The 23,683-nt window shown below is 66.0% G+C and overlaps 1 protein-coding gene across 4 annotated transcripts in view; it reads right to left on the bottom strand.

The window, feature by feature from the left end:
* CBFA2T3 (CBFA2/RUNX1 partner transcriptional co-repressor 3) overlaps positions 1–23,683 on the bottom strand; it is a 78,139-nt gene that overhangs the window by 28,157 nt on the left and 26,299 nt on the right. Inside the window, exon 1 of one of the 4 annotated variants that reach the window (XM_082711491.1) lies at positions 21,153–21,346. The exons of 2 other annotated variants lie outside the window; for them this stretch is intronic. The gene's annotated coding sequence lies outside the window, so the exon portion shown is untranslated. Of the gene's footprint in view, positions 1–21,152; positions 21,347–23,683 lie in introns of those variants that run through there. One more of the 4 variants, XM_082711490.1, reaches the window with a different exon arrangement.

Here is a 23,683-nt window from a genome sequence, read left to right as displayed (position 1 = left end):
AAGCTGGTCCTTCTAAGACATATTTCCTAAGCCTGCCCCTCAGCCAGGACCCTGAGCCTGCTCACGGGGTCCTCTGTGCCTGGCCTGTCCCTTCTCTGTCCTCGTCTCCCATACCCTCCCTCATGCAGACTACTCAGCTACCCCTACCTCAGGGCCTTTGCACAGACCATTCCCTCTGCTGGGGATTCCTTCCCTGGATTCTGTTAGGGCCTGCTCACATCCTCTGCGTTTCTGCCTCAAGGCGACATTCTCTTGTATAACTGAGTGCTTAGAACAGTGCCAGGCACACAGTAGGTGTTCAATAAATCCTCACTGAGTGAAAAACAGGACAATCGAGGGAGGCCCAGTTCACTGACAGCAGCCTCCCTGGTGTCACGGCTCCCTTCTAACAGATGTGAGCCCCGACTCTCCACCTCGCCTGCCCGGTGGGGCTGGCCAGAGATGGGGGTGGGGAGGGAACCTCTGCCCTAGCAGGCCGGTGTCAGCTGTCCCCACTCTGCCCACCTGCCCCGCAGGGAGAGCCCGTGGGTGCAGCGGGAGGTGGGATGGGGGGTGCACACAGCCGCTATGTCCCAGCACGCAACATCCCGCTCAGGTCGGGTAACTCCAGAGGGAAGAGCCGCGACCCGTCCCCCGCAGACCCTCTTGGCCCCTGCTTTGGGCAGCCTGAGCCCGGAGTGGGGGTGGATCTGCCCGTCGGAAGCCCATCCTCTGCCCGTCCAGGCCCCGCCCGGGCTTCCAGGGTCCTGAACTGGTGTCCATTCACCTTCCTCCCCTGGAAACCCGCGAGGAAAGCTATCACCCGCGCGACACACAGGGACACTGAGGCCCAGACGCACACAGCAGGGCAGACGCCCCACGGGGACCCAGGGTCCAGGCTGATGCGGCTCCCGACCTTCCCCATCGGGTCCAAACTGTGGTGTGGCCTGCGGGGAGACCCACGACCCTCCCCAAGCTGCCTGCCCAGCCTCTGGCCCCCAGTACCCCTCCTTCCCAGGCATGGTCCCCGGGGGGCAAAGCCCCGTCCCGCCGGGCCGCGCCGCCCACTGACAGGATGAGGACAGCGAGGGTGAGGCTTCGTCCGACCTCCTGTCCCAAGAACTCCCCACTTGGCGGGTCTGAAGCCACCCAGACCAGCCGGACACCGAGCTCCGACAGATAAAACACCGCGACGCGTCTGAAGGGAAACCAGGCAGAGGGGCCCACGGCAAGGCCATGGCTGCTCCCGCGCACGCCCCGAGGGCAGGCCCCACCGGACGGGGGCCCGGCCTGTGAGGGTCCGAGCAGCGGCAGCGGGTTTGGGGAGCCCTCCCAAGGGCTCAGCGCCGCTGGGGTCTCCCCGTCCGCGAGCGAGGGCCTCATGGGAGAGCCAGGCGGAGGCAGGGGCCACAGGCCGTAGGAAGAGCGTCCCACGCGGTCCCCACCCTGACCTGAACCCACCAGGCACACAGAGACCCCCTGGGAGGCCGCTGAGCTTGGTGTGGGTCCCAGGCCAGAGCGGCCAGCCGGCTGGGCACCCCGGGTGTGGGGTGCAGAGAGCAGGAGCCCAGACCTCGGACACGCAGTCCTGCCCCTGCAGCGAACCCCTCCTTCACAGCTGCCCTGGGCGGCCTGAACTTGGCCTGGCCGGTGTCTCCTCTGGCCCCAGGTCTCTCAGAGGCCTCCCTGATTGGGGGCGAACTTCCTGGGGCCTCCCATGGCATGTGTGGGACCAAGAGGAAAGTTGAACCCCCAGGAAGAGACACATTCTGGAAGGTCTGAGCAGTGATGGGCGGTGGGGGGGCACCAGGCTGGGGTGACGGGCTTGGGGGCTGCTTGCCTCCCGAGCAAGCCCAGGACAGCGGCTGACCCGGACGGCAGGTCTGACCAGGAGGCTGACCGAGGCCGGTGTCAGACGGGAGCCTTGTCTCTGACCCCCAGCAAAGCAACGCGGGGCGTTCAGCGGGGTCAGGCCTGATGAGTCCCAGGCTCTCCCCGTGTCTGCTTTCCGGCAGGCGTCCGCCGCCCGAGGAAGTCGCAGTACAAAAACCCAGGATTCCTGCTTTCCCCTCCACAGGGCGGGGTGAGCCTCCCTGCCTGCGAGTGCTGGAGCCCAGCCTGTTCCTCCGGAGCCCCCCGCCAGGCTCTGGGGCCGTTCCTCTGGCTGGGAATCTGCCTGCTCGCGCCCTTCCCATTGCTCCGTGCTGAGCCCCCAGAATGCCTGTTCCCAGGACCCTGCGACCCCCTGCGGCTGTGGGGCTGGTGGCAAAGGTCACGGGTCACCATGGTGACAAAAATGGGCCAGGTGCAGGAGAGTGGGGTTCCCCTCTGGCTCCGCAAACAACCTTGAACTCGGGAAGACGACCCCAGCATGTCTCTGAGCCTCGGTTTACCGGCTGGTAAAATGGAGCCTGTAACTCCCGCTTCTGGGGCGGGGGTGGTCTTGGATGAGAAACCCAGGAGGGCTTCTCAAGGTGGCCAGCCCGCCGCTCCTCCAGGCCTGTCTCTGTCTCCTGGCTGGAACATCAGTGACATTTCTAATCTGGGTCTCGCTGTCCACACCTGTGACGCAGGGAGGGCAGAGCCCACCTGGAGGGGTCGCAGCGGGTGGCCCGGGGAAAACATCCAGCGCTCGTGGACTGGGCATGAGTTCAACAAGCTGTTAGGGCCCAGAGCAGGCCCTGCCGTGGGGGTCCCGGGGGAAGGGGTGTCCTCTGCACGCCACCCACCTGCCCAGCTCTGAATTTCAACTGGCTCTCTTTTGCCAAGAGCTGCCCCTGTGCCCGGCTCTGAAGCCATCTGTCACTCAACTCCTCCTGAAAAGGCCAGCAGGTGTTGTTAGAGCTCCAAGGTAGAGTGGGGGAAACTGAGGCACAGAGTGGTGATGTCCCCGGCCCCGGTCACACAGCCATCACACAGCAGATGGGTCCAGCTCGAAGGCTGACGTCCGCACCTGCTGGCAGAGGAGCTTGTCCCTTCCCGTGGACGTGCGCAGAGCCCACCCACAAGGCGGACGGTGAGCCTCTGTCCAAGCGAGACGGGGTCCACAGGAGAGTGTCAGAGGGGTGTCAGGGTGACAGAGGGTCACCCTGTGTAGCCGCCGGGCTGCTGACATCGGCTCAGCAGTGACAGGGAGACGGTCGGCCTGGGAGGTCCCTCCCACCAACCAGAACAGCACAACGGGCCAGGCGCGGCGCTCACGCAAGTCCCTTCCAGGCCGGGCCCACTCACCGCCTCGGACCCAGCTACGAGGCCCCAGGCTGCAAGACCTCATCCCGGACACAGCAGGCCTGCCTGCTCCCAGCATCTCTAGAAAAGCGGGAACTTGTACACTGTCCAGATGAACCTGGTCTCATCAAGGCCTGGGAGGAGGGCACGACTGTCCCTTCTTGTTTCAGGCCCCATGGGTGGCAGGCGGATGGGCAGACGTCTGCCCGTTTCCTGACTCGGGCAATTTCCTCCTCCCTCCTTCATTCCTGTCTAGCCCTCCCGTCCTGCCGCAGGGCCTTTGCACCTGCTGGAACACGACCCCAGATCTTCACAGGGCTGGCTCCTCATTAGTCAGGTTTGGTTCAGATGTCCCTCCTCAGAGAAGCCTTCCCCGACACCCAGGCCCGAGCTGCCCCATGGCACGTGCCCTCCGACACCTGCCTTCCATTCCCCTGGAGCACTGGTCTGCACCTGCACTCACGTGCTGGTTCTCGCTCTGGTCTTTCTGTGCACCGCTAACCAGAACCATGCCAGACACTTGGAAGGTCTCCAGCAGACTTTGAAGCTTTACTGACTGGCCTATGAGAGCGAGCGTCCCCACCTGCTGTAGCGTGGGGCACGGGGTTGCGACATGGGGCACGGGGGCTACAGTGTGGGGCACGGGGCTGCGGCGTGAGGCACGGGGTTGCGGTGTACAACAGAGCGAGGGGGCCAGCTCCCCGGACAGCCACGTGTACCAACACAGACGAATCTCACCACAGCAGAGCCACGGACGCCAGAGCCACGGATGCCAGAGCCACGACCCACATGCCAGGCAACGCCATTTTCACAAAGTTCGGCAACAGGCCAAGGGGCATCTGACTCTTAACGTAGGAGTCAGGAAACGTCCCTCTGATGGAGAGCCCGAGAGGGGCCTGGACTGGGGCGGGCCAGGCAACCTTTGTGACCGGGCACGCTTCGGGAGTTCAAGCCGTGGACTTCCGTGGGTGCCACTAACTGCAGAAACGAGCCCGTGGGGCCCACTCTGATGGACGGGACAGTGACCCACGCACACTGAGAGGGGACACGCGCACGCGGTTCTATCTTGAAAACAAACTCATGCACAGAAGAATGACCAGACACGAAGGTGACCGTGGCTTCTGGGTCAAAAACAGTTTAGAACCAGCACATTCCCTGCCTCTGTTTTCCGGAAGAGCGTGGGATTTCCGCTGGGCCACACAGCTCAGAGCTCCGACCAGCTGCAGAAGCCTCAGGCCAGCCTCAGACAAGCGGGAGAGGCGAGTCCTTCTCAGCCCTGAGCCCTGCGGACGGTTCTGCATCCCAGGCCTTCCAGCAACCCAGCAGCCAGCAAAAAGTTAAAAGGCCGGGGAGGGGAGAGCGCAAGGCTGCTGCGGTGAGAACCTTCCGTGCTCTCCTGCTCTCCGAAGGGCCACGAGCACCATCCAGATGCCGGGCCCACTTGCCCTGTGGCCGGCAACACAAAGGAAGCCCATTCCTCGCCCAGCGGCTGCGGCCAGCGGCCCCCTAAGAGCTGTGGGGGAGGCACCCTGCCATCTGGCCGCCTGCTGGGGGAGGGGCAGTGGGAGGGGCAGTGGGAGGAAGGGGCCCTCCTTGTCCCGCACTGGCCCTAGAGCTCCGGGAGCCCTCTGCTTGCCGGCACACCCGCGTGTGACCGGGCTGTGACAATGAGTGTGGTGGCCCGGCTGCCCGGGCGGATGGGCGAATACGGGAAGATAAGTGAGCGGGGGAGGGGGACGGACGGACGGACGGACGGACAGGTGGGCGGGTGGACGGAAGGACGATGGGTGAGTGGACGGGGCTGGATGGTGGCTGGGTCCCTGGGTCCGTGGACGTCAGGAGCCAGGCTGCCCTCTGAGGTGGGGGGGGTCAGGTGGGCAGTGCCACCGACGGCCCCGGGCACACAGGGGGCTGTGTGGGGACACAGTGAGCTGTGTGGCCCCGGGGACACAGTGGGTGTCCAGTGTCAGAGGAGCTTCTAGGGAGAGGTGGAGTGGCCGCTGGAGCCCGACGGCCGTGGGGTCTGCACACCCTAGAAAGGCTCCGGGTCTTTCTCCGACGGCAGGGGGACCGCCAGCAAGCACGGGTTGTGTCCTGTCCTCGCGGGGAGTGCGTGAGAAGGCGGGTCTGCGGCGGGTCTGGAACACCCCACAGTGAGGACCCTGCCTGCAAGGAGGGAGGAAGACGCCACGGAAGGCTTCAGGGACCCCTAAACCTCATTAGTTTAAAAAATGGGCAAATTGGTCGCATTACCACCTTGAACTCGCCAAAGGAAAGCTGCCCAAATTGAAAATAACGGTGGTGCCCGCGTGAACAGTAACGAGGGACGGGTGCCCTCCCCCACGCACACTGACAGCCTTTCTCCCGAGGGGCAGGTGCGCGTCCTGCCGGGCCCAGCCGCACACGGCAGCGGTCTCGTCTACGCGTGACCCGTGTGGAACTGCTTCCCCTGCCGCTGCCCACGGGAGGCCGAGATGCGGACTGGCCTGAGGCACCCGGCACCTGGCGGCCTCTCGGAGCCTCCCGGTCGCCCGTGGTGGGTGCAGACCCCGCGCCCTGCCAGCGGCCCCCGAGCGGCCCCGGGGGACACCGTGCAAGCAGAAGCCGGAACAGGCGAAGCTGCAAAGAGCAGGCGCTCGGCCGGCCGGGGCGTGGGGAGGCCGGTGGGCCGGCCGGGCTGCGGGAACGCTCTGAGGCTCCCCACCTCGGATGCTAGGATGGCCTGCCCGCAGGTTCTCCTGAGCTGCGGTGAGCCTGCCCCCATGGGGGTTGCCTCCAAGCACCCGTGGGTCCGGGACGGGGCAAGGGGCAGACCTGTGTCTGTCTCGGCCCCACGCAGGAGCAAAGGAAGACCCACTACCCCGGGGACAGCAGCCCCAGGGCTCCGATCGCGGACATCAGAGGGTGGTCCTCTTGCCTCCCCGTCACAGGGGGAGGGGGCTGCTGGCGGGGTTCGCACTTCCTCCGGCGGGGCAGGAGGGCAGCCCCGATGTGTCACAGCTCCCAGCACCGGGGCCCTCTCGGCCCTCACTCCCAGACACTCAGAGAGGGGCAGGTCCTGACCCCAGGTCACACGGCACTGGAGAAGGGCTTGGGTCCCCTGCTCACCTCCTCCAGTATCCATGGCCGTGGCTGATTTCATGCTCTCAGCTCCGTCACATGGGAGAGGCCTGGGGGTGGGCGGGTGGCCTCACACCACATCCAGGAGGGAGGGTCAGGGCGCCGCTGGGCATCCTGAGCCGGGAGCTCTGGGAAACTGTCTTCCCAGGCCCCTCCCTGGTGGATTCTGGAACATTCTGTCTTCTTGCCCTCGGAACCGTCAAAATGCCCCCGATAGTCCAGGTGCCAAAAAGGCACAGCCCAGACTCCTGCCATGCAGGTATGGCCAGTGGCCTCAGGGCTTCACACACCCGGTTCTCAGAGCCAAGATCTTCCCATGCGTTCTCGAAAGCCTCTGGCCAAGCCTCGCCAGCTGCCCCGCCGTCTACACCTCTTCCAGAGAAGTTGCCTCGTGCCCGGGGTGGGCCTGCGCTGGGGGCCAGAGGGGCGGGCGTCGGCAGGTAGGGGACCCCTGCTCCCGCAACGCTCCACCAGCAAGGACACTGGGTGAGGAAAGGTGACCCCCGCCCCCGGGAAGCAGCCTCTGTGGCCAGTCGTCGTGGAGCCCTCCAGACAGTTCCAGACACGCGCGTGTACACGGAATCCGGCGTGTGTTTACTAGGGAAAGACAAGCACGGGCACCCCCAGGCCACCCCGTGCGACCCCAGCTCTTCCCCGCTGGGGCCGCGGCCTCTTCTCCAGAGACGACCAGGAGGCCGCGCTCAGGCTGCAGGGCTCGGCCCCCCCCTCCCGCACACCTGCCCCCTGGGGCTGATTCACTCTTCTTCAGAGAGTCAACGGGGACCCAAGCAAGAACGAGCACCTGTCCAGTCTGCCACAGCCGCCAGGCATGCAGTAAGTGCCAACTTAGGACCACCCTATGAACAGGCAACTCCCTGAACCCTTTGCGCACTGGCTCTTCTGTCCTGCCCTCGACCCTGAGAGGTGGAGAAGGGGGTGGTCGGCACCCTGGCCGCTGTCCCCCCAGCACACGCTGAGCCCACCACCTACCCCCTTCTTCGTGGAGAGCGCCTGTGACCATGGAAGGTTCTAGAACTGTGCATTCCAGGCACCATGAGCAAGGTGGCCGTGTGACGCAGACCTGACCCTGGACTCTCACTTCGTGTTCCCGAACGTGGACGTGGCGCAGGCTCCCACGACGGAGGCACAGCCCCACCCCCAGGGCGTGGCCGCGGAAACCGCAGGTGCCAAGGGAGGCCCTGCCCTCCCCACGCAGCGGGGAGCCACACCAGCCGCCCCCATTCTGCCAGGACGGCCGGGGTTCCCTGTGCCCCAGAGCCACCCGGGGAGGCGCTACCGGGGACCGGCGTCCCCACGACCCGGGAACAACACCTCCTTTCTGTGAATTTAAAGACAACAGGCTCCCGTGGAAGCCAGCCCTTTAAACAGATGTTTCCTCCTGGTGGGGCCTCCCCTGCCGGCCCCGCTGCTCGCTCTCACGCCCTCACGCCCTCACGCCGAGGCGCAGGGAGACCAAGCGACCGCAATTCTTTTTAGGAAGAGGGAGGAAAATATTTTTAAAAAATGTGTTTTACAAGCCTGGCTTTGCCATTGTTTATGTAAACAGGTAAATTGTTTCCTGCCTCAATTAAAAACATCTGCCACATAAATGAATACCAATTAACTCATCCTGTTTTTAATTACTCTGTTAATTACACGCAGGCAGCAGAGAGGACGGCAGGGCGCAGGGGAAGCCGAGCGCCGCCCTCCCCCAGCTTGGCACGGAGCCGGCGTGCGTCTGGCTCCTGGTGGAGGAGGGCGGCGGGGGGCGGTGGCGCGGAGCCAGCCAGGATTCCCCGGCCCGGCCTGGAGAGTGGGCGCCGCTCCCCGGGGCCCCCCCGCTCTCAGCAGGGAAGGTGCGGGCCCCTCCAGCATGCCCCGTGTCCCCGCCACCCTGCTGCCACAGGCCCCCTGTGGCCCCACGACTCCGCCTTGTCACCGGACAGGAATGGTGGGGTTTCAGGGCGTCCCCTCCCCTCCTGGCCCCACTCTGCTGGGGAGGGAGGCGGCCAGAGGGATGGAGGCCTGGACCTCCCGCGGGAAGGCCTGGCTGGGGATCGGAGCTACGGACACTTGTCTTAAGCCCTGGTTGCTGGAGCTCGCAGCCCGCTCAGAGCCGTCTCGCAGGGGGCTTTGCCCCGACCCCTCCCAGCCCGGCCTACCACCCCCGTCCACAGCCAGCACCACGGTCTGATCGCACAGCCTGCCTGCCTGCGTCCCCCCGTCCAGCCCAGCGCATGGCAGCAGGTGACCGCCGAGGACACACGAAGCCACATTGTCATGGAGGCTCGGGAGGGCGCAGCCTGTCCCAGGTCCTATGGCTCACGCCTGTGCGGGGTCTGCATCCCACAGCCATGTCCTGGCTCTCCGACCTGGGGCATCTCGGGGTCCCCACTCACCCTGCCCCCCTCAGATGCGTGTGGCTGTGGAAGGCTGGCCCCAGCCCTTCCCCTGGGGTTTCTGGTTTGTAGATGCCAAGAGGGTCAGGGCTGCTGGCTCTCAGAGCCTGTCCAGGCTGAGAGACCTGAAGGTCTCCGCCCACACGCCGAGTCCAGCCACGTGGTGGCCACCAGGGCCGCTCATGAGAGCGAGCGAGCCTGGGAGCTCTGGGCCAGCTCAAAAGAGAGAGAGGACGGCGATCCACGAGCCACGTCAGCCCTGGGCATCGGTGTGGACGCAGATCGATCAGCCACATCAGCCCTGGGCACCAGCGTGGCCAGAGGGGTCCATTCTCTGTGGATGTCAGTCCACCCCTCACTCCACAGGTGGGGAACCTGATGCTCACAGTGTTCTAGAACTTTCCGCCTGTCTTCTTATCTGCAGGTGCCTGCACTGGGAGGGGGGGCTTCCCCGGGAGGTCAGCAACACACAAACGGACAGGCCATCCGCAGGGGCAAGTCCCTTCCACAGCCGGTCCTGCTGGCAGGCCTGAGATGCTGGGGACAGGCTGCTGTCTGGGGTCCCAGCCACAGACGGACGACAGGGACACACAGGCCAGAGTTCCTCCGACAGCCTGGGACGCTGTTCTGTTATCGAACGGCCATGGTGAAAACTTAAGACCTGCTACTCCTCCCAGGGGTCGAGAGGGGTCACGAGACAGCGTGAAGCACACAGTTAAGACGGACAGAGCGGGGTTACGGCCCCGTCGGGACCCCAGCCTGGTTCCTCCAAACATCCCGAGTCCCCCCAGTTCGGCGGACGGGGTGGTGGGACCTGCAGGGGACTCACAGCCTGCCCCGGACACAGCAGCTGGGGGCGGGGTGGGTACAGCCTCTGGGTTTGAAGTCCCGTGGCTGTCCCCCTACTGGCTGCGGGCTGTGGGCTTGTCCCCTGGCAGTGCGAGGCTTCAGCATTTCCCGGAGACGCGGAGGGTGCTTGCCTCCACTTTGCGAGGGCCCAAGGACGCTGGGCTCTCCTGCAGGCCTCTCTGCTGATTACTTCCCGCTTGCCTCCCCTTCCAGGCAGCCCACCAGGCTGAGCTCCTATGTGTTGTCTGGTACTTTCCTGAGCCACTGGGCCCGAGACCCCATTTCTCAGGACCTGCCCTCATGCTCTCAGTGGCCTTGTACGCTCAGACCGCAGCCTGGGGTGAAGGTCTCCTTCAGACCCTCTGCCGCATACTGCCCCTTCCCACACCCACCAGCCATCCTACGGATCTGGGTGGCTGTTCTGGGGCCTTCAGCCAATGTGAGCGAGAAGACGCATCTCTGCTGGCGGGGACTCATCGGGGGCAGGCCCCGCAGCACCTGGGACGCCGGCTCGCTCGCACACAGCCCGAGGCCGGCGGAGCCTGGCCACTGTCCTCGCGGCACCAGGAAGCAGAGTCCGTCCCCAAGGCCCGTCCCTCGCTAGCCATGGTTGGTCCAGACACGGGGGCTCACCCTGCCACAAGGTGGTGTCCACCTGCCCACTGGCCGTGGTCCCCTGCGAGACAACCGCTGGGAGAAGACCCTCAGTCCTGCACGCCCCCAGCCCGGGGGCCGCGGCTCAGGGTCGAGAGTGGGGACCCCACACGCTCCTGAGAGGCCGAATGGGCCACAGACATGGCCGAGCCCCGGGGTTGAACCCCAGTGACTTTGGGCCAAGACTCACCCTCTCTGTGTGAGGAACGAATTCGGTGGGGTGGGGGGGGGAGCTTGCCCGAAACCTGAATCATTTCTGCCTCAAACCACAGAATCACATCCCACGGGTAAGACGGGCATCGGGGCGACGTTCGTAACAGAGACACGGTCCTGAGAGAACAGGACGCCACCGGCCAGTGGCACTCCCTGGGGTCCAGCCTGGGGTGCGGCGTCCCCACCCTGCACCAGCCCCAAGCTGGGCCGTTTCGGGGGGCAGGGAGGGCAGGAGCCTGGTGCTGGTGTTCGTTGGACAGTGACGGGGGCCATGGGCACCAGGGGCAGAGTGCCCGTGTGCAGCCCTGCCCCCTCCCTCGCCGTGGGAAGGCACCAGGCAGGCAGATGGGCCCGGGGCTGGCGCAGCCGCGGTGGCAGCTGTGTGTGGGGGGAGCGGGGGGGCACGCGAGGAGCCGCCTCCCTCCGGGAACCTTCTGCATGTTTTGACGCATTCCACCAAATGGTCTCACAGAAGCTTGAGGGGACCTGGGGTAGGTTCCTGCTGAGTCAAAACAGCCCCGGGGGGTCTTCTGCAGGGCTGGCTCCTAAGGCTGGTGGAGGACGTCTCCCCTTTGGCAGCAGGGAAAGCTGGGGCTCAGAGAGGCTGGGGACACGCCTGAGGACCCGTCCCGGGCCTGGGGGTGCCCCTCCGGCCCGATGGGCTGGGCAGGGCCCGTGGAGTGCCCTTTGCTGGTGGAGCGTCTGGCTTACCTCCGGGGGTTTCGGGGCCGCCCCGAGCTCCTGGGGCCGCTGCACCCTTGTCTCCCATGAGCCCTCAGGCCAGACCCCATGTCACACACTCTGGGCAGCCAAGGCTTCCAGCCCCCTTCTGTCGCCCTCCCACGCACAGCCCACCCACGAGTCCCCCGGCTGGTCCTCACGTGCGCTGCCCATCCTCCTGCCCCAGGGCCTTTGAGCGGGCGGGTCCCCATGCCTGTCCCTGTGCTGGCCTCCGCTGAATTTGTGTCAACCACAGAAGCCCGGCTAGCCTTAATGGGGGGACTGGATTTCCACGGCACGAGAGAGCGCCCTATCTCCCGACTCACGGGAGTTTAAATTCTGCCCTGTGTCCAGACTGGCTGGGGGAGCCGAGGGTCTGCCGGTCCTTCTGCAGGTACCGCCCCGAGAAACAGCACAGGAGGAAGATGGGGTGTAGACGCTCCCACAGGACACACCCGCGAGTGTCCACGGCCCCACAGGACACACCCGCGAGTGTCCACGGCCCCACAGGACACACCCGCGAGTGTCCACGGCCCCACAGGACACACCCGCGAGTGTCCACGGCCCCACAGGACACACCCGCGAGTGTCCACGGCCCCACAGGACACACCCGCGAGTGTCCACGGCCCCACAGGACACACCCGCGAGTGTCCACGGCCCCACAGGACACACCCGCGAGTGTCCACGGCCCCACAGGACACACCCGCGAGTGTCCACGGCCCCACAGGACACACCCGCGAGTGTCCACGGCCCCACAGGACACACCCGCGAGTGTCCACGGCCCCACAGGACACACCCGCGAGTGTCCACGGCCCCACAGGACACACCCGCGAGTGTCCACGGCCCCACAGGACACACCCGCGAGTGTCCACGGCCCCACAGGACACACCCGCGAGTGTCCACGGCCCCACAGGACACACCCGCGAGTGTCCACGGCCCCACAGGACACACCCGCGAGTGTCCACGGCCCCACAGGACACACCCGCGAGTGTCCACGGCCCCACAGGACACACCCGCGAGTGTCCACGGCCCCACAGGACACACCCGCGAGTGTCCACGGCCCCACAGGACACACCCGCGAGTGTCCACGGCCCCACAGGACACACCCGCGAGTGTCCACGGCTCAGGACCCGCGAGGCGAGAGGCGGAGACAGCCTGATGCCCGTGCGCCATCGGCAGCCAGCGCTCTTCGCTCCGTGAGGAGGGACGTGTGGCCGCGGCGACGTGTGTGCAAACCCTGAGCACAGCAGCCATCCACAAAGGCCACAGGGTGCGCGAGCCGGGCCACCTGGATGGGAGCGGATCTGCGGTCGTTGGGGCTGGATGCGGGGTTGGCAGTGAATCCTAGCGGTGATAGGGTCTCTGGGGGCTAGAGGGTGGTGACGGTTGCATGACGGTGCGAACGTTCTAAGTGACACGGAGGTGTCGTAGGGCAGCGCCTCCAAACACGAAACTGCACTTGTAGCCGTACGGACAAGACACGTGAAAGCAGGGACTCGAAGTGACGGCCGCGCCCCGCGTTAGCATCAGCCTCGCCGCAGCCAAAGGGTGGAAGCAGCTCGAGGGCCCCCCGCAGAGGAATGGTGAGCAGACGCGGTCCATCCACCCGGTGGCCGGTGACTCAGCCGTCACAGGGAAGGCCGTTCTGACACGGGCCACCGCGGGGGTGGACCGGGAGGGCACGAGGCTCAGGGAGGTCAGCCGGTCTCAGAAGCACCAACACGGCAAGAGTCCCTTCTCCCAGGTCCCCAGAAGAGTCCGACCCACAGACACAGAAACAGCTGGCAGGCGCAGCACGGCCAGGGCTCCGGCTAGGGGAGATGAGAAAGGTCCGGAGACAGACGGCACGGCCAGTGCACAACAGTGTGGATGTATTTAACGTCGCTGAACTGACCCTGAGAAATGGCGCAGGCCAGCAGTTTGACGCTCTGTGTGTTTGGCCACAATTAAATAAAACAGCCAGTGGGGAGACTGAGGCCAGGCATGAAGGGACTTCCCCCCCTCTGCCTTCTAACGGCCGGTCTACACTGCTAACAGCACAGGCTGGGCACGGCTTAACCGCGGCTCGACTGCGGAAGGATGGCAGCCTCCCTCTTCCCAGGCTCTAGGCCCTTCTAGACCCGAGAGGCGGCAGGCCGGCCGCGGCCCTCGCCGACCCTGCTCTGGCTCTCCCCTGGGGCTGCCGGCGTCGAGACTGAGGAGGGCAGAGGCCAGGCCTGGGCAGGCTGGTGACATGCGGCTTCTGTCTATGCTCCCCACACCCAGTACGTGTAGGCACGCCCCGGGGGGTCTCACTGGGCTGAAGGCCTTTGTAATGTGAGGGTTACCAGGGAGGAAGGGGTCCGGGCAGTAGCTTCGGGGGTCCCAGCCCCTTCGAGAAGCAGACACGAAGCCCTCCACACACGCGCTCAAGGGAGGTCAGGTCCAGTTCACAGCCACCTCCGGACCCGTGTCCTCAACCTCAAAGCCCCAGACCCTGGGCAAGCTCTGACCTCACTTGGAAAGAGAAACTGTGTCCACCCCAGCCTGACAGGGCCAGGTGCTGTGCTGGGTCCCCCGACCAGGTACTTGACTGCCAGGCCCGCTGCGATGCAGAAAGGCGGGCTCGCGCGGACGCAGAAGAGCCGGAAGGGCCCGCCCACACGATACGCAGAGGAAGGTTGGTACACGGGCCGCGGGGCGACAGGTGTCTAGGGACAGCCTATACAGACACGCTGACTGTCAACCTGGACAGTCCGTGTAGTGTAGACGGTAGTGACAGGTGTCCCGGGACAGTCGTGCAGGTGTGTGGTGCCAGGTGTCCTGGGGATAAAGACCCATCTGTGAGTCCTCTGCTAGCCATCTCGCTGGACGCCAGCGTGGGTCTCCGGTCTGCGGGGTCCTGGCAGGGGCTGGCCTACGCGGACTTCTGAGCCGGTTCCCCTGAGCCTGGGGACCCTCTACACGCATCTCCTAGGGGCTGTAGTGCAGACGGCCTGGGAAGACGAGCTGGGGGCCCGATGCTGCTGGGCCCTGCTGTGGCAGTCAGCCCTTGGGCTCCCGGTCCCTCCTCCCGGACACACAGGCCAGCACATGGGCTCCCCCAAGTGCGTGAGGGCAGCCGCCCTCTGGACAGCCAGGTCAGAAGTCACGCTTCCTTCTGGTCTGGTTTTCACACCTGTACACACCCATTATGCACTCTCATTCACACACTCAGACACACGAGGACTCCATAGGCAGGAGGACAGCTCAGTCACGGTCCCTGGAGTGTGGCACTCCGCTTCTGGCCGGACACCCCCCCTCCGGGGACAGGGCCCTCCCCGCCGTCCTCACAAGGCAAAGAAGGAAGTAAAAGTGGCTGAGAAGGACCCCCTTTAGGAAAGAAGCTGCCTGGGCCGCGTGTTCCCAGACAGAGACTGTGGGGCAGAAGGAGCCTCTGAGCTGGTGCTGGGACCTCCATGTGGCACATGCAGGGCAAGGGGCAGAAGGTGCAGCTCTCCCTGCACACATGCACTTTCTGGAGACTGACCAGGACACAGGGTCGCCTGGATGCTTCCCTCAGCTGTCCGGCCCTGACCACCCTCTCCCAGGGCCCTTGGTCTCCCCAAGTTCTGCCCTGCTCGGCCTTTTCAAAATGCAAATCCGACCCATCTCCACACTGTGCAGCCAGGCTTGGGGGCTCCAGGGACAAGAGCCAGAGTCCCCTCTGCCTCCCCTCTGCCCAGGGTCCTGCCATCTGGCCTTACCACCCAGCCTCTCCCTGCCTGGAGCCCCTCCCTCCCACCTCTGCGGCCCGCCACTTCCACGGGGCTGTCCCCAACATCGCGCAGCACAGTGCCACCCCAGCCGTGCCCACTGCGGGTCCTCTGGGAATACCCTGTGCCCTCTGCCCTGTTCCGTGGGATCGTGCGGCCGTGAGCCGGCCGGCGTGGCTGCCCAGAACTGAAATGCCTGGCACGTCGAATGCATACGGAACTTCAAAGTCTCTTAGAAAAAAAAGGTCTCAATTATTTAAAAAGTCAATAGCAGAGTGAAAAGACATTGTGGGTACGTCGGGTTCAGTAAGTCGTACGGCTAACATCACCCTGTCTCCCTTTCCTGTTTTTAACAGGGCCACAGTCTAAGTAGTCACATGTGGCCACCTGGTGTCACGGACACGTCTGCTTTGCACAAGGGTGCTGGGCACAGCCCCGGGGCCCCCGAGGCTGGTGGGAGCCGGTGCTTCTGGAAGGGAGCTGCCCTTGAGAACACGTGCTGCGGGTGCGGCCTCCGGCCCGGGGCGCACGGGGAGTCGACCCTCTAACATGCGTCCCAAGGGAGAAGCCAGTGAAACCCCACGCTTGCGAGAGGCACCCAGAGGGGCCACATTTTGGTGACAGGGACTCTTGGCACCCAATCAGACCGCAGCTGGGTGGGGAGGGTCACAGCCCAGACCCCCACCCCACCCCACCCCACCCCACCCTGAGCCACCACAAGAGGGCGCGCTTCCCCTGTGAGTGCCGGAGCCGCCCCCTCTGCAGGACACCCCACCAGCCGAGGTGGGGGACCCACTGGACCGTGAAGCTCAGAGGGGCGTGACCCACGGGGGCCACAGCGAATGGACACCCCACAGCTGGGCGGTGTCCATCCTGCTTCCTGCCTGCAGACCAGAACCCGGCCGTGGGACAGGCCCTGGAGGCCCTGGGAGGAGTGGGTGGCCAGATGCTCAGAAGGATGCGGTCTCCGAGACGGCAGAAGGGCCACCCTGCGGCACCCGTGGCCATGCCTGCCGCGGACACCCACTCTATCAGCGGCGCAGGAGCCGCCTCTTCCTTGCGCCCGGGACACGGCCAAACAGATGCGAGCGGCACCCTCTGCCCAGGGCTGGCAGGTCCTATTCCGACGCCACGGCACAGGGGAGAACAGCAGGAAGGGGTCCAGGCTGGGCTGCTGAGGCTGTGCAGGGTTGCCCAAGGGAAGAAGAGGGAGCCACGGGACCCCAAGGCCCCCCGCTCTTTGGGGACCCTGGAGCGGCAGAGACAGAGTCAGGTGACTGGGGTTCCTGGGTTGGAATCCCACCTCTGTCACCAAGTAGCCGTAGGACATGAAGACCTCGGCTTCGGTGTCCCCTCCATGAAGTGGAAGGGGGAGAGGACTGGTGTCCCCGCACGCAGGGCAGAGGGTCAGCAGCGGGGCCCTGGGCTGCACTGTGGGACACAGGTGCGGGGAGAGTTAGTGCCCGCACAGGGCTGTCTGGGAGGGGCAGAAAGAAGGGTTCCCCCTCCGCAGAGCCACCCGGTCCCCGCACTCACCAGCAAACCCCAGGATGGCCACAGGGACACCGCAGAGTGGGAACGTGATGGCCACGTCCACAGGCCAGAGGGGAGCAAGGAGAGACTGCACGCCTCAGCGCCATCTGAAGAGGGGCGAGGTCGTGGGACTGCGTTTTGCATTTGAGACTGAGACACAGAGGGGTGAGCGACCTGCGGACGTCACACAGTCCCTGGAAGCCCGTCCAAGCAGCGGAACTCAGAGAAGCCCGTGTGCTGCCCACCCTCCCCACCAGCCACAGTCTCCTCCTGCCCTGCCCCTGCCGAAGACTTTTCTCTGCCCCAGGACGGAGATGCACGAGCCTGTGCCCGGAATCCTCCCCAAATCTCCCCTGCCACGTCCACCAGGCTCCCAGCCTCAGAGGCACCCCAGGCCCCCGGTGGTGCCCAGCTGTGCAGTGCACACACTGCGAACAGGACCAGTGCGGCCGCTGAGCGTGTGGGTGAACAGCAGAGCCGGAAGAGACCTCTTCCTTATTACTGCCAAATGCATCTCTGCTTTCCTTCCTAGGGATGTCTGGCTCACCGTGAGGTCCCAGGAATTACGAAAAGCAGAAGTCTTCACTTCTGTTTTCGTGCTGCAAACAGCACGGGTGGGAAGCGTCTCCTCGCACGTCTGAGGCTGCAGCTCAGCTGTGTGCCCCGCGCCCCGGGTCGAGCTGTGAGCCCAGAAGCGGGAACTGGGAACTGAGTATCACTGCTGCGTCCTGAGTTCCCGTCCCACAGCCAGACCTCGGCCTGAGTCCTTCCCCTGACGCTCTAAGGGCGGTTTCTGCTCTAAGAATGTGTTTCCAGACACCAAAGCCTGCACCTGCATTTGTGTCCTTGGCTAAAGGCAGCCCACCAAAGCAGCCGGGGCCAAGCCACCCCCTGCAGCCCTCACCTTCTGCATGGCCTCATCCAAGCCCCACATGAAGGGGACCCCAGCTTTGGGGGTACCTTGGACATAGAACCAGACCTGCTTGTTTGCCCAGAAGTCTGGGGTCACAACCCCAGGAAAGGGCTTGGAGGTGTGGCTCGCCACCCCCAACAGTCCTCTTGGGAAGACCGGGAGCTGCAGGGTTAAGATGGTCCAGAGGGTGACTGACCCCTTGAAGCCCCCAGCATGCTGCCCGCCCAATCTGGCTGGGACTCCAGACACCCAGTCTCCCCAAAATGTGACGGGTCCAGAGAAGGAGCCTTGGTTAAACCCTCTGAGTGCCCCACACTGAGCCTGGGTCCCAAAGGCTGCACCCCAGATGGACATCCACCAACCCCAAGTTCCCAGGCCCCTCCTGCCCCTCCAGACTCAGTGGCCCCACTCTGTCCCTCTGGACGGCCGCACTGTGCGCAGACAGTGAAGGGACGGACACCACACACGGGAGCCTGTCCACCCTCGGTCACTGGAGCAGTGTGGCACCTGCCCGCCTGCTTCTGGTGAACCTCTCCGGGCCTCTGGGTCCCTGCCTGGAAGATGGGACAGTGAGAGTGCCCCCATGCAGGTCTGTCGCAAGGTCACACACAAGGAAGCCCAGCCCTGCCCAGCCTGCGGGCCCTGATGTGACTTAGGTCACTCCTGCTTCAGGACCGCTCTGCGCCCGTCCCCTACGACGCAAGGGCTCCCTGCGACCTGCCTGGGGGCTGAGCCGCGGATGACCAACTCCTTCCGGGGCCGGTCCTCTGCAGTTACCAGTCCACGGCAAGCCCACCGTCTCACGTGCCGGAGTCCGGGGGTGCAGGACGCCGCACCCCTCTACCACTCCACACGGGAGGGGACACCAGCTCCACAGCAGGCACTGAGTTTGTGTCCTCTCCTCTACTAGCAGACACACCATGTCCATGGGGTTCTCAATGGTGTCCGACGACAATGCCCCCTTCCGCTCCTGTCCTCCCCCAGGGCGCCAGGGTGGGGTAGGGGTCTGCCTCTGGGCTTCCATCACCCAGACAGGATAGAGGTGTTCCTCCTCCCCATCCCAGAACCCAGGGGAACTCTGACTCTCGGCAGTGCCACGCTGATGGCCGTCACCGCTGCGCCCCATGGGCCTGTCCAGAAGAGGGACTCGCACCGGGGCATTAACCACTGGTCAGCACCCGGTAGTCAGGCCGGGAGGAATGTCAGCAGTCAGGCCGGGGCACAGGTGGCCCTCGCGGTAGGAGGAGCAGCTGTCACCTGCAGTCTCGGCACGAAGAAGGAGCGGAGGCCAACAGGCAGGCGTGGGTTCCCCTCCCTGACGGGCCCCCACCTCTCTGGGCATCAGGGAGATACGGTTCCCACACCCCCACCCATTGTCACCCTGCCTCCGGGAGCGGGAGCCGCTCAGCCAGGCCCAGGGACCCTTGCAGGTGGGGGAGGTGCGGGGGCAGGACAGGGCTGCCCCACAGGAGTGCCGGTTCCTCCTCGCAAGCAACGCTCGTTAGGCGCCCACTGGATGCCAGCTCTTCGCCACGGGCCGGGGCCATGGGCCGCAAAGCCTCTTCCGTGTTTGGGATTCTGAACACACACGTGTGCACGCGCAGTGATACATGACTCAGAAAACGACCTGGGACCCGCGGGAACCAACAGCCGTCCTGCAGGCCCGGCGCCGTGGGAGGCTGGGGATGAATCAGACGGCGCCCGAGCTCAGCCCACTGGTGGGGCAGCCGGGCGGGGAAGCCCAGCCAACGGCCGCGACCGTTCCGGAAGGTGGCAGGGAAAGGCATCGCCGGGACCCCACCCAGGGCTGGAGCAGCCGTCCCCCCCACCCCGACCTGGCAGCCCTGATGGCTTGGATCTTGAGGATTAGTGGCCCAGCCTGCCGGCTCTCCAGATCCTTGCGTAGGAAGGAAAATTAATTTCTTCCAGTCATGCAGAAATGAAAATATGTGAGGCCGAATCAGAGATTTCCTGGAGGTGGGAACTCAGTTACGCAGATAACCCGGTGACCGAGGAGGAGCTCTAGGCCGGAAGGGAGTGCGGGGGGCCCTGCAGCCCCGGAACGTCCCGCAGGGACAGGTGCGGCCGAAACGCCCCGGCTTACCAGCCCCGGCTGGCCTGTGGACAGCCTGGAGCACCAAAGGCCTGTCCCTTCTCCCTGGGCCCCCGGAGACCAAGGCACCTCCAGAGAAAGCCGGATTCCACCAGATAATTGGTCTAACCTGACCTCCTCCTCCTGCCTTGTGCCTGTCTAGCTCTCGGGAGCGCAGCGCGGGGCCGTACATCTGTTCCTCCTGCTCTGCTCCCCTCTCAGTGTCGGAGCGGTGGGGAAGCACAGCTGGGCCAGCTCCAGGCGAGCGCTTGATGCTGCACATGGCCGCGCGGAGCAGAGCCCTCTGCCTGCCCAGTGGCTGGGCTGAGTCTCCCGCTTCCCGCATCTCCTATCCTAGGGGCAGAAGGGGGGTGGGGCAAATGCCTGTCACGGCGCCAGCTGTCTGCAAACGTGCCGGGGGACTGTGTGCCAGGCCCTCCTGCCCCTGCCCTTGCTGGGAGCCACTTCTGGGCCTCTCAGCCCTGCCCCCTCCCCCAAGAAGTTTCTCAAACCTTGCAGCAACTTGCAGGAGCAAAGCTAGGGTACGGACTAGCTGCCCAGCTGTCCCCGGCCAGCCCCAGTGCTCTTAGGGGCCATCCCCGGACCCTCCCATGTCTAGGGCCAGGAGAGGAAACGCAAGCCTGTGGGACATGCGGAGGCAGCATCCTGGCTGCTGGGCCAGAGACCCCGGCCTGATGCAGGAGCGCAGGGTCTCAGCTGCTCTCAGAGGAAATATGCTTCTTCCCAATCTGGAGCAGCCGGGAGTCCGCCAGCCAAGGTCCAAATGTGGGGAATGCAGTTATTTTTCTGGAGGAAGAGTGTGCATACTTGCTGGGGTCTGCCCACTCCTCTGTGGCTGCCGGGCCCAGCACACACACGCACACACACACACACACACACACACACCCATGCGGCTCCCAGGGGCGGGAAGGAGGGACAGCCCGAGGCTGTGTGTTCAGAGCCCAGCAGCTCAGAGTGTGGCTTGCCACCAGCCCCGCTGCCTTCTGCTCTCCGCGAGCCCGTCTAGGGCTGCTTTTCCAGCCATCTGTCCCTCCACGTCGGCTCACACCTCCCTCAGAGCGGAGCCGTTCCCACAGCCTGGCTCCCGGCCTGCCCAACACGCAGATGGACGGTTCCCAACGGCTGTGAGCAGAATCACTGCGTCCCAGGCATGGCTGCCTGCTGGGACCCCACGGAGGGCCCGTGAAGCCCCTATCCCCGCACACAGCGTGGGGGGCAGCCCCCTCCCCCAGGCTCTGGGCAGACCTCTCCGCGCTTAACCAACCGGCCACCTACCTGGGAGCAGGGCTAGGGACTAAAACAAGACAGGAGACCCACCGCCCATCTCTCCTGCGGCCCCTCCCTGTCCCCTGTCTCCTGGACCAGGCCTTTTGTCAGGGTGCCCAAGTGCCAGACGGGGTGGGGGGGCCTGCGGGACACTCCACCTCCCGCACGCAGTCCCCGCGTTAGGCTTGACCACACCCCCCGCGGGTCAAGCTCTGCTCGCCCGAGTGCGGTGCAGGGACCGAAGTGGGTGGGCACTGACTGGCCTGGCCCCACCCCGCCGTGGGCTCCAACTTTCCGAAGTGGGGAGGGGGCGCCCGGGGACTGCCCGCACGCTCCGCGCGGCGGCGAGCAGACCCCCCCACCCCAGACGGCAGCCGCGGGCGGAGTCCGGTGACAGCGGCGGCGGCGCGCGGGACGCACGGGGCACTTACGGTCCGGAGGTCCGGCGGAGGCGGCCCGGCTTCTCGAGTGGCTCCTCCTCGAACTGGGTCCCCGCCCGCGTAACTTGGGGGCTCAGGCGCGGCGGTGCGAGCGGCGGGGCCGGGGCTCAGGCGCGCGGCGGGGCGGGGGCGCGCGGGGCGGCCGCCTGGGCCATGCCCGGGCTCGGCTCCCGCGGCTCGCTCCGCCCGCCCGCGGGGAACAAAGCGCGCACGCCGCCCCGGGCGGTCTCCGGCCTCCGCGGCCGCCGCTCCAGCCGCCGCGCCTTTGACTCGCGGGCGCCGGGCTCCGGCTGCCGCGCGCTCGCCCGAGCGTCTCACGGGGCCCCGCGGCCCCCGCCCCGCGCGCTCCGCCCCCGCCTCCTGCCCCCCGCCGCCGCCGCCGCCGCTGCGCCACCTGCCTCCCGCCCAGCGCCCGGCGCGCTCGGCTCCGCCCCGGGGCGCGGGCGGCGGGCGGCGGGCGAGGGGCCCGGGCTCGGTGCGGGGCCGGCGCGGGCGAGGGGCTCCGCCCGCCGCCGCTCGAGGCCGACCGCAGACCCCGCCGGTGGGGCGGCCGCGGAGCCCGGGGCGCGCCCTGCGACCTCGGCAGGCGGCACGGGTGCGAGTGCGAGCGGGGCGTGTACGCGGGGCGCGGTGTGGCGGGGCGCGGGGCCGTGGCGGGGGGCGAAACGAGGGGTGCCGTTGGGGGCAACGCGCGCTTCTCTGGAGGGAGGGGGTAGTGCCCGCTGGGCGTGCGGGGGCCGGGGTGCCGCAGGGGCAGCGGTGTGGGCGTCGCGCGGGGAGCTCGGGTCCGGTGCGTGGCGCGACCCTCGCCTGCGCCCGCGCCCGCCCCCGCCGGCTCCGCAGGCCGCGCCCCGGGCGGGCGGGTGGGGCTGGAGCCGAGCGCGCCGCCGCGCACCCCCTCGCAGCAGTCGGCGGCCGCCGGCCTCGCGGTGTCGGGAGACGCGCGTCTGGCGTCCGAGCGGGAGGCGAGCAGCGGGCGCCCCTCCTCCGGGCGCCGCGCCCCCCCACTCCCCCGCCGGCCCGCCGCGCGGGGCGGGAAGGGGTCCGGGTCGGCCCCGCGCTCGGCCGGCAGGGGGCGCCCTCCCCCCGCCGCGCGCCCCGGGCACCGCGCGCCCCGCGCTCACCCCGGGGGCGCAGGGTCTCCAGCTCCCGGGCCGCTCGGCCTGGGGACATTTGCATGTACTTTGCATGTCTTTGCATATCATTCTTTGAACGTCTGCAGAAATGCCCCCGCCGCGGGCAGCCCTTGCCCTGGCTCCCCCCCCCACCCGTTTTGCCTCTTCCCTCACAGCGCTTTGTGGCGAAACGGATGCGTTTGCCTGGTGCGTTCGTGGTAGTAAATCGGCGCTTTTTTCTTTCCTTCTTCCCCCGGACCACGCGCACTTTGTTTCTCAGAGACAAACCGGGGTCCTAGGGTGTCCTCGCAGACAGGGGGACCAGAACCTGGGAAGAGCAGTGCCCTGATTTGCATCTTATTTGGCATAAATCTGCATGTGAAGGTCCAGGGTCCCTAATTCCCAAGTATAAAAATGCAGCGAGGTGCCAAAAAGTGCCCCGTCCTCCCCGGCTTGCTTCCCAGGCCCATTTCTCCCCAGCCCCAGACCGACCTCTCCGGACTGAGCACGGCCCACGGGAGCTGAGCCAGGCAGAGGAGGCCTGCGCAGGCTCAGAATGAGGCCTGAGGAGAAGAAACTTGTCCCTGCCCCTCCTCCCGTGGCCGCCCCCTGGGGCGCTGGGTCACCCTTGACCTCCTGGGCCTCTGTCCCTGGAGAGGTAAGAGGGGGCGTGGTGACTGATTAAAGGATAACACGAATGTCTGGCATCTCTTTCCCGTTGCTTTCCTCATGTGCTTAAATGTGGACTCTGTCCGGTCCTGCGGGAAAGCAGGGGGTCCCGAGCCCATTTCACAGAAGAATGTGGATCAGTGGGCAGCAGGCGTGCTGCGGAAGGTCCCAGAGTTCACGCACGGGTACTGACCGACAACGGCTCCTTTATGTCACCGGTTCTGAGACAGCATTGATTTTAAATGCGCCATGCCCTTATGTGTCCCTAAGAAAGCAGAGCAGCTCCCCACCGTCACCCCCAGATGCCTCTAGATTTCAGAGATGCCAACGTGCAGGGAAGGGGCCGCATGGGCAGTCAGCCGACGCCCAGAAGCTGGCCTTGGGAGTTGTCCCCCAGGCACAGCACTGTGCTCACATGGGACGCTGGCCAAGCTAGGCCCAGCATGGGCCCGGGGGTGCTGAACCGGCCCCCCTATAGACGAGTGTTAAATGACCAATCACAGTATCATCAGGTGAAGCAGGAGACTGGGAACCACTAGAGATGCAAGAGGTCCCCAACCCGGAGAATGAAGCTGTGCTCCGTGGGACAGAGCTCCAGGTCCTGGAGTCCGTCCCAATGTCTCCCTCCTCCTGGCCTGAGGGAACTGTGGCTGGAGGGAAGGGGCCACGGGGGGAGGGCTGCTGCTTGGGGTGCAACAGGACAGACAAGGGCCACATCAGGGCCGTGGTGAGTGTGGA

The sequence above is a fragment of the Mustela nivalis genome (genome assembly GCF_964662115.1).
Source record: "Mustela nivalis genome assembly, chromosome: 18".
In the NCBI taxonomy this organism is placed as follows: Eukaryota; Metazoa; Chordata; class Mammalia; order Carnivora; family Mustelidae; genus Mustela; species Mustela nivalis.
The sequence above is the reverse complement of the archived record's forward strand: the minus strand, read 5'-3'. Positions and strand labels throughout refer to the sequence as shown.